Below are 10,255 nucleotides of genomic sequence, written 5' to 3'. Positions count from 1 at the left end.
CACGCATAAAAATTAATGTAATTTAAAATCTCAAAATGAGAAAAAAGATATTTGAAACTAATTGTCAGTTTGATGTGTTTTAAAAATGTACAGCCCATTTCTCATTACTAATGAGCCATTTTCTCGGCCAGCCGAATGAAAGCTCTCCTCGTCTTGAAAGATTTGCAGCCCAACAGGCCTGACAAAGTGACTTACTTGGAAAATCACAAAAAAAATTGGGATGTGGCCGTGGACCCAGCTGTCAGCCTATCCATGCATAGTACTCTTCCGATGGAATGTCATTGACCACGTTGACCATGCCGCGCCGAGAGCACCAATGCAGTGGACGACGGCAAGGCCTAGGAAGGGGACGACACGGAGTCGGGGAAGACACGGCAGTGGATGCCCACGCGGAGAGGAGTACGAGGGTTCACTGGTTCGGCTGCGGTGTGAGGCTGCCGTCGTCGTAGGGCCTGGCTAGCGGTGGGAGTAGTAGGGGGCGATGAGGCCTCAACGGCAGCACAGCCGGCAACTGGAGGCAGGAGCAGGCGGTCTCCCCGGCGCTGGTTTGGGCGGCTGGTGCAAGAAGAGCAGCGATTGAAGAAGCAGCAGGACCATTCGATTCAAATCTAACGGTTACTGCTGCTAGAATCGTTTGTTGACTAAGTTGACAAGCCCAGTGTACGCGTCAACTTAGTAGGCCCACAGGTCAGCCTCCCAACCGGTGCGCCCCAGATGTCAGTGGTAGGAATCATTTTTTGCGTAATAAGGAGGCAGTTGATTGCGTGCGGCCAGGCCAGCGGAGGGAGTAGGGTGGGCCGGGGAAGCCTGCGCGGCATCACAGCGGGCCACAAGAGGAGGGAGCAGGCAGTCCCGCTGGTGCTAGTTTAGGCGGCTGGAGCAGGAAGATTAGAGATTGAAGAAGCACGTCGGCCGTTGGATGGACATCCAGCAGCCACTGCTGCTAGAATCGTGTGTTCACTAACAAAGCCTTGCGTAAACAAGTCAGCCTCGAAATCTGTGGCGTGTACAGCCCATTTGCTATTATTTTTATAATTTTTACTCATTTTCTAATTTATATGGAATTTATTGCAGCCCGTTTTCCATTTTTAGAATTGCTAGCCATTTTCTGGTCAGTACCAGGGTCAAAAAATTAACTAAATATGTGGGAAATTTTGAAAATTCACAAATTTTTGCTGGGGAATGAAATATTCTTAATCCAAAAATTAATAGCCATACTAAAACAAATTTAAAAATAAATTAGTACTATGTCATGTTAAATCCAATGAAATATGTATAAGATATCAGTGAAGAACAAAAACAAAAAAAGAAACTTGTATCCCATTTGCTATAATTTTTTTGGAATTTTCAACCCCTTTTGATATTACTTTTAACAGACATTGACCATACTCTTAAGCCAGGCTGGAATGCATCCCTCCTTGTCTTGAAAGATTTGCAGCCCAGTAATTCGGAGAAAACAAATAGGCCTAACTTGGGTATTCTTCAGAAAGAAATATTGGGCTACCTATTTTCCCAAAGAACTGGTGCATGAGCATTTAGCTTTATTTATTTACTTATTTATATTTAGGGGACCATGAGCATGTACCTGGGCCGGATTCATGTGAGAGCCTCCCTTCCAATTAATTATGAGCTTCTCTATTGGGCCTTCATCAGTGGGCTGCATGTTATCAATAAGTGGAAAATGTGTTCCGTACGAAAAATAGTATGCGCTACGTACGGTACGGGGCACTAAAGGATCGAACCGTGCAACGACTTCCAAAACATTGTGTTTGTCATTCTAACAACACATTTATTCAACCAACAGACGAAATATACTATTGATTGTACATTGAAAACAGCATCAACAACCAGGGCTGGGGGTGCAACAGAAGCAGTAAGCAGGCCAGAAGAGTGAAGACACAGCTCTCTCTTCCAAACCAAACATCAGCCATCATTACAAAAGGGCTACCAAAAAAGAACAAGTGTATGCATCAAACTAAATAAAGATCCTACTACACCAAGTGTACGCATCTAACTAACTGGCTCAATTAGACGTTACTATTTATTAAGCTGTGGAGATTGGCTGACAGCTTGAACCAGATGGGTGCCTGACGGGGGAAACTCCAGCCAGCAGGTCGAAGTCTGATACTTGCGACCCTCTCTCCTACTTTGGGCTGCAAAGCGTGGCGGCACATATCAGGGTATGGTGCATGCAGAGACGCATGGTACGCTGTGTACAAACAGTTTTGCCTGATAAACGAAACCGCGCTGCCATCATGATCCTTGCCGTCGGTTATCTCCTGGTTAATCGGATAATTCAGTCCGACAAACAGAGAGCGTGTACCAAGGCTACTTACCAGCCTCCAGTCAAAAATTCCTGAAGGCCTAGAGAAGTTGGGATCCTGCTCAAAGACCTTAAAGTGACTGTGATTGTATTCCACGAAACAACATGTCTGGTACGTGCGAACGATCATCAATCTTTCGTCGTTGTCTGATCGAGCCAGGAACCACCTGCAACTGCCATGCCGCTTTTCTTTGAAAGGTTCTGGGATTAGGAAGGGTAGGGACACTAGGCGGCCTACAACATCATATCAAGTTGGAGTCAAATAAAAAAGGGCTCTTGATTTAGTCAATCTTAAAAACAGCATGTTATGAGCATGAATATTTTTTCAGCAAATGTTGACAGTAATATAAGCAAGCCATCATGATATCATAGGAAAGTAACATACTGTTGTAACAGCCATTTGTAGCGATGACTGGAGTAGGCCAGCAATACGTCCAGCCATAGAAGGAGTCGACAGCGTAAATGAAGCCCTTGTGTTCAATGGCATCAGAGAACCATGGAGGATGTATGATCCTGCGATGGACGTGCAGATTTATCCACTTACCGCAGTGACCTGTCAGATAGGCGAGACCGCGGTTGAACAACACAATTAGCTTGAAGTCTTTACAATTCGCAGATCTTGTGGGCACTTGGCAGATTACAACCTTGAGCAAATCAAACTTGGTATCATGTTGGCTACTGTAAGATTCCGAGTATTCTGGGCCACGGTGCCAAAGCAGTGCAGTGTTAATCGAAGGAAGGGGGATCAATCGCCGGGTGTAGACTTCCATGAGCATCCAGCTGCCGCGACCGTCGACGAGCACCATCCAAGATGTGTTCATGCCGGCCTAGTACATACCATTAATGTAGTTGAGGCTGACGGGGATCGGATCGCAGTCAAGGAGGTTGATGCTCGCCACCCTACGATCGTTATGCTGCGTGACACGCCATTTATGAAGATCAGGCGGCATCAGCAAGCAAGGAGCTGGCTTAAAAAGCTTCGGCCTGAGGGCTTTGAGTAAACGGTACAGCCCCGACGAGCACGCGACGAGCGGCATGGTACTGAGATTGTCCACACGTGAAACAATGAGCTTGATTACCTCTGTGGCGAGCGAATTCCATCCACTCTTTCGGCGGCCGCTGCTCGGTTCTGCCATTGTTAGTGCTTGGGTTTTGGACGAGGGGGGAGGCACCTTAGTGGGGATGGAAGATTGGACAAGATTATGTGGGGACAAAGATGGAGAAGCGAACATGTGCTGTGGGAAGTGGGCAGGTGATGATGACTACAGCATGCCTCTTGACTTACAAGACACATACCAGCAGCGTAAGGTCATGTCGATGCCAGACAACTTGCTTGAGTGATAACAGTACTGGTACTCCCTACAGTGCTATGCCCTAACTTGCTTGAGTAGAGTAGTAGAGTAGGACTCTGCTCTACTACTAGCACCGGAGGAGTAGTATATTCTAATCTAAAATAGTTACAAACTTCAATGCCCGAGCGTGGAACGACTATGAACCATGCTCAAAGACCGTGTCTACGTGGTATTTGGACATGGGCGACAACCTCAACGCCAACGGTGCTGCTCCCGTTGCATTGTATGTGTTTCTGTCCTTCCTGTTCGAAATCGTGGTAGAATTCTTGTTTCTACTCTGTATCCTACTACTATGATAGTCCACATGATTAGTTTCATCTCTGTTATAGCCGTCGTGATTTATTTTGTGCTTATTCGGATTAAATCTCGTAGTAACTTGCTCATATATTCAACTGGTGCAATGTCCCCTACAGCCACTCCCATTTCATGGACGGCCTGGTCGATGCCTCCAAGGAGCCCTTCGTCCACTGCTATGAGTGACCGATGTCGTTTTGTGGCTCGCCGGTGGACATGGTGCATCACCTCACGGATGCGTGTAGCGGTCACTGCTAGCCCTTGGTGGAGAACATCAAGTACGAGATGTGCTACCCGTTTACCATGCCGGAGTCGCTAGAGGATCACTGTGGCACCCCGGCTCAGAGAAAACTGGAACGCCCCATATTCCAGCCCAGAGATCAAGGAGAAGTCTTCTGGAATATGGCACTGCTTAGCATAGAAGAAACCAGCTTTCTATTATTACACGAATATGATTACAAGGTCTCTAATATTACAATGAATAACACCGGCACGGCGACACTACGCCATCCTCAGTTGCTCTATGCAAGCAGCAGAACAACTCGAAGCAGCGGAATAACTCTAGCAGCAGAAAAACTATTGGCAGTAGAAAAACGACGACGATGGTAAACTCCACTCCGTAGGGACTCTAGCTGGAACGCTTATCCTAGCTCGCGAACACAGGAACAACACCAAACAAGCAAGCAATCCAGGCACGACCTGCAAGCTGGCATGACACGCCAGGTCAGTACATTGAATGTACTTGCAAGCTCACAATTAACCAGAAGCATTCAAGACAAACAACAGCATGGCAATTATGCACTATTAACCAGGAATTAACATGAGATCCTTGTAACAACATGACACGAGCACATGATATCCAAAGTAATACTCCAAATTAAGACCAGATACCATCATGAAAATAATCATAATAGCCACTAAGAATCCAAAGGCAACATGAACATGATACCGATACAACAATATGAATATGAATCTGACGATACTAGCATGCAACATGATGACACTATATGCACTATTTATATTGTTCGGGTTATCTCGCAACCATCACACGCAGCACTTACCAACCTCGGACATCACACGATCATCTCAGGATCAAATCAAGCTTGGTATAAACAATACCGTAGTAATCATTAAATGACCACAAGGATCTTGATCTTTACCCATGATTCTCGCACAACATCACGAATATCCAATAACTCGGTGTCCTCGATACCACGGTGATCATTCCGGCGAGCACAACCAAAGTAACTCATGATCCTTACAGCGATCATCACCAAAGTAACTCATGATCCTTATGGCGATCACCACCAAAGTAACTTGTGATCCTTACGGCGATCACCACCAACTTAATTCATCACCGAACCGGGGTTGTCATTAATCAAGTTATTATTAATATTGTTGACTCACGGTGGGACTGACACGAACTGGGCCCTTATCCGCGGGTGCGGCTATCGATAGATTTAATATACACTCTGCAGAGGTAGCACACTGTACCCACACCACAAAACCCATGGCCTCACACTCCCATTCGGGTGGACCAACGGCGTTCCGACAAAACCAATCTACTATCGTGACACTCTCCCGGCCACTCCGACCCACTCCCAACTGGGCTAGTCCTGGGTGGCCCCGTGTCTACCAAAGACACCCCAACCACCGTCGTGGTCAAAACTCCCTCACGGGGACCGGATCCATAAAAATAAAAACAACGGGCGCACAAGGTTATGTCCGCCTACCTGATTAGGGTAAGCACGCCCATAACCTTCCCTCGTGGGAGGCACCGACAAGATGCACGACAATAGACCCAGTTAGGACCTTACCCATACGGTAAGTATGGTTGCACTGGTAAAGGAACAACGCCTATTAACAGTACTCGATAACCGACGTTAGTCATGCACCGAAGAGCATGACCAACCCAACATGTACTACTATCAAGCATGGAAATATGAAAGTAATACTAGCAACTAGCAGGGTAGGATAACCAGGTGCATAACAACATAGCAAACAAGTAAGCACAATCCCAGAAGCATTTCCAAAACAATGATAACCATATTTTAAACAAGCAATCATTTAATAAATATTCAAGTTGAAAGCCATGGCTACTACATGACTATCATTCAAGTGGGTATTGTGGCTTTCCTGGGGATGAAGAAGGCACCGGTGAGAAGTGCGGTGAAGCCGCGGAAAGATTTGCTAGAAACAGTTCTCTCCCAGAGGGGCTATTTACATGCAAGGGAAAAAATGTCATTTTCATAGTGTCAAACCAAAGTGAAAATGAAACCAACAAAATGGGCTCGATGAGACAAAGAAGTGGGCTTTGGATTCACCTCATTTGGAGTTGTGGTTAAAAAGATATGAAGGGTTGAAGTTCAGGGACTTTTCTGCAAAAATATCATCACAAACAAGTCCCTGAGTGGATAAGGCAGAAGCACAAAGTTAGAAATACACTTTCTGACTAAGAAAACGTAGTCTGGGCTGAAACAGAGAGGAATACGCTTTCAGAATAACGGAAACGTACTCTGAGCTGAAGCAGAAGGAAAATGCGCTTTCAATTTGGTGAAAGCGTATTTCATGAAATGCGTGGCCACTTATCCCCGTTAGCGCCCAGGTCAACCCCTCGTGCGGCTGACGGGTGGGCCGGGGTGACGTGGGGCTCGCCTGGCAGGTTCTTCGTCTTCAACCTCCCCTTATCCCGCGCGGCAGAGAGCGGTGCCGGCCCCGACGGTGATAGCTGGTGACTCCGGCCACCGTTCGGGCCGTGCCACCTACCAGCGTGATCAGCAGGCCGAGCCGAGCCACCCTGGACCATCCAGGCATCCAGAGGAGGTCGGCGTTGAGGAGAGCCGCGGTTGCAGCGGACGGGACTTCGGCCGGAAGTTGAGGACGAGGTCATGGCGACTCCGGCGACGAATGGAGAGTCGAGGGAGAGGCTCTGGTGGCTGGGTGATCTACTAGAGGTGGTGGAAGAGAGAACGGGGCTTGGGGTCACCGAAATCGGAGTGAGCACAGGCGGCGGCCATGGCAGCGATGGTGGGCACAGAGAGCTTTAGAAGCTCAGGCGGGTGGATGGGAAGGGGAGTGGAGTGCAGGGAGGCCATTGGTGTGCTCGAACGGCTCGGGGAAAGGCCTATTTATAGGCGGGGTGAGGACTTGCTGCGCTGGCATCACCGCGGACACGCGGCCGGCGCCGCGGACACGTGTGCATGTACTCGAGCTCGAAGGTAGACGACGGGGGAGGCACAGGGGAGAGCTTCACGGGGCAGAGGCGACCAAGGGAGCGCGGAGAGAAGGATCCGAACGCCATTAATGCCTTGCCGGCACTATGTGCTCGTGGACGCGCGGCGTCTTGCATCGGTGAGGAAGAGGACGGAGGGGAGAGGGGTCCAGGAGAACGGCGACGACGCGGGATAGCTGTGAGACACGCTCACGAGCTCGAAGACGCTGAGAGGAGGATGGGGTCCAGCACAAACAGCCACTGGACGCGTGCACTGCACACAGAGCGCATCCACAGACACGCCATTGTCGTGGTCACCATGTGCAATGGCATGTAGTGGTAGAAATGGGTTTCAAATTGTTGTCTAGGGGTAAGTCTCTCCTGGTTAAGTGGTAACTGAGGTGGTAGATCGATGAAAACTGCCCTGGTTAAAAGGTAAATGAGGTCTAAAGTTTACTGTAGTAAACTTGATGATGTACTGCTGCTCAACAGAGACTTGATTGAGATAAATGGAGTTGTCTGGTAGATTGAGGTAAAGAAGGACTTACATCCTAGTAATTTTGAGAAGAATTGGACCACTAATTAATATAGTTGCTTTACAACTAAGTAATCTGGTCCAGAATGAAGATCATGATGATGCTCTCAAATGGAGGAGTCACTTGAGCTAAACTTTGGCAAGGCAGGCTTATTTGTCCATATTAAGATGCTGCAAAAGGTTTCATACCAGTTGGATAAACCAAAATGGTACTTCCTTCACAAACATTTCCACTGACCGAAAACTTGCAAAACTTCTAGAGGACAAATGGCTTGATGAAACATGCCCAAAATGGGTGGAGGTAGGTTATATGGATAACAGAAGGCCTAGAAAAATTGGCAGCCATAATGGAGCAAGATACAATATACTTGCTTCACAAACTAAAATTTTGGACAGAACCAAAGAATTGACGGTGAGCTCACACTGAGGCATGACATGAGCTCTACTTCGGTGGAGAGTGATGATTTGGTTATATGAGGGATCATGCAAAATGGCTGCTCATTTCGATATGCCTAGCTTGTACTTCCTTCACAACCAGTTCCCTCAGACATGAACTTTGGAAAATCATAATTAAATAATTACTAGACAAATGAGGTTGCACTTTGGCATGTAGCAATTACATGGACAGGAAAAGGTGTCCAAGGAGTTTGAGGTCAATTGGGAAAAGGAAAATAGCACTTGCTTCACATTCTGCCATTCAGGACAGAATAGGAAATGAATTAATTGAGCATGGTGATAAACATGACAAATGAAATATTTTGCCATATTTGAGAAAGATATGACCCAAACAATTTATGAGAGTTATTTGGGAATTTTAGGAGTGATGGAAATAAAGGTCGCTTCACAACCTAGGGCAAATTGGGTTATTCCTTTAATAGAAAAGGAATATTCCCAATAAAAAGAATATTGGGATTTGGGCTAGGATGAAAATGACAGGGTCTAGGGAAGGACTTGGGTATGACAAGCCACTCTGGAAGCAAATAAGAGGGTATCTTCTTCAGTTTCCAGACCTCAAAGCCACGGAAAAAGAAAACTCAAGCAAAAACCTCAGAAAAATAAAAGAAAAAAGAAAGGGCCAAAAATCAGGCTGTCACAAACCTTACCCCCTTAAATAAATCTCGTCCTCAAGATTTGGTTGCTCATGGAACAAGTATGAATATACTGACTTAAGGAAACTGTTTCCAACTCGGGTATCCTTTTTCTTATTTTTGTTCCCACTAAATTTTTATCTAACTAGCCCTGGGGTGGTTTGCTTTAATATATCCATATTCTGACAGATCTTACCTTGCTAGTTCATGCTTATACAGACTCCAGTTTCTTTTTAGATCTGCTGACTTAACTGACTGTGATGGATTCTCATGACTGAAATATATGTCGGGCTCACAAATCCAAGAGTGATTTCCGCTGGGTGTGTCATCCGGCACTGACAATCTTTCATGAAGTGGTGATCAGATTTTCCTAGTGGACACCCAAGCTCTAACTCCTTGTATTGGGTTTCTCCACTAAATGCATGTCCTTCGGGTTCCAAACAGTGAATTGGGTCATAACCGCTTTCCTGACAGATTCTGGCTTATCGCGGAAATTTCGGAATCATCTTAACTGGTTCCACTGTCTTGAGTATCGGATCCATACCAAATATTTGATTGTTGCCTGTCCTGGCTAACATAAGAGTTTGACCTATAGGATAATATCTGCAGACTTGACTCGCGGCGGTTCTGCACCACGCGGGTCTTGCAACAATTTTCATACCCACATTACTTGTCTTGCTCCTTCATTATTGTTTTCTTGGTCTGGATCCTTGGTTGAAAGAGCTGGGTCATATTGCTTCTTTGTATCACCATAGGTACGGTTGGTACAATTTTTCGGCAATCGTAGCCTATCCTCATTTTTCTGACAAGGTACCCCATTTAATTGCAGGTTCAACACCCCTCAAGTTCTGACTGATTCTTGCTTCTGACCAAAATGTTGCAGATCTGATTCTTGGGATTTACTGCCATATGTTGTCAATTTACAACGTACTACCTTGTACCAATGTCTTACTGAGGAAGATTGGCTGATTTGTGCTCGAAACTTTCATCGAATAGCTTGCTGAAGAAGACTGGGTATCGTGCTTCAGAAACTTACCCCCTTAAAGACTTTGCTGGGGAAAGACTCAGTACCTTATGCCGGAAGCTTTTCTGGTTGCCTACTAAAGAAGACAGAGTACTTTGTGCGGGAAATCATCCATGTATCATATTGAGGAACATAGATGAATCTTGCCTTGGAAGCTTCTCGGGTATCTTGCGAGGGAAAATTGGGTTGCTTGCACCAGAAGCTTCTTATTGTGATATGCGGACCGATTTCCACATATATAACCATCTTACAATTTTTGTTATTGATTTCTTGTATGAAACGGGGTTTTGCAGGACTATCCTCCTTTTTGAGTACATGCCATATTCTTGCTTGCTTTCAGGTATGTCGGGTTCCAAAATCATCCTCAACGAAAAATTAAACTTGTATCTGAGCCATACCTATGATAATATTTTGTCAACCTTGCACAC

General features: G+C 46.0%; 1 long non-coding RNA gene across 1 annotated transcript; it reads right to left on the bottom strand.

Annotated features, from left to right (window-relative positions):
• Positions 1-5,846: 5,846 nt before the first annotated feature.
• On the bottom strand, positions 5,847-7,051 carry LOC123106956 (uncharacterized). The gene is made up of 3 exons (XR_006451558.1): positions 6,485-7,051; positions 6,294-6,375; positions 5,847-6,185 (listed from the first exon to the last, which is right to left on the bottom strand). It is a non-coding gene; the product is annotated as an uncharacterized lncRNA (long non-coding RNA).
• Positions 7,052-10,255: the final 3,204 nt, after the last annotated feature.

This window comes from Triticum aestivum, chromosome 5A (genome assembly GCF_018294505.1).
Source record: "Triticum aestivum cultivar Chinese Spring chromosome 5A, IWGSC CS RefSeq v2.1, whole genome shotgun sequence".
NCBI lineage: Eukaryota > Viridiplantae > Streptophyta > Magnoliopsida > Poales > Poaceae > Triticum > Triticum aestivum.
The sequence above is the reverse complement of the archived record's forward strand: the minus strand, read 5'-3'. Positions and strand labels throughout refer to the sequence as shown.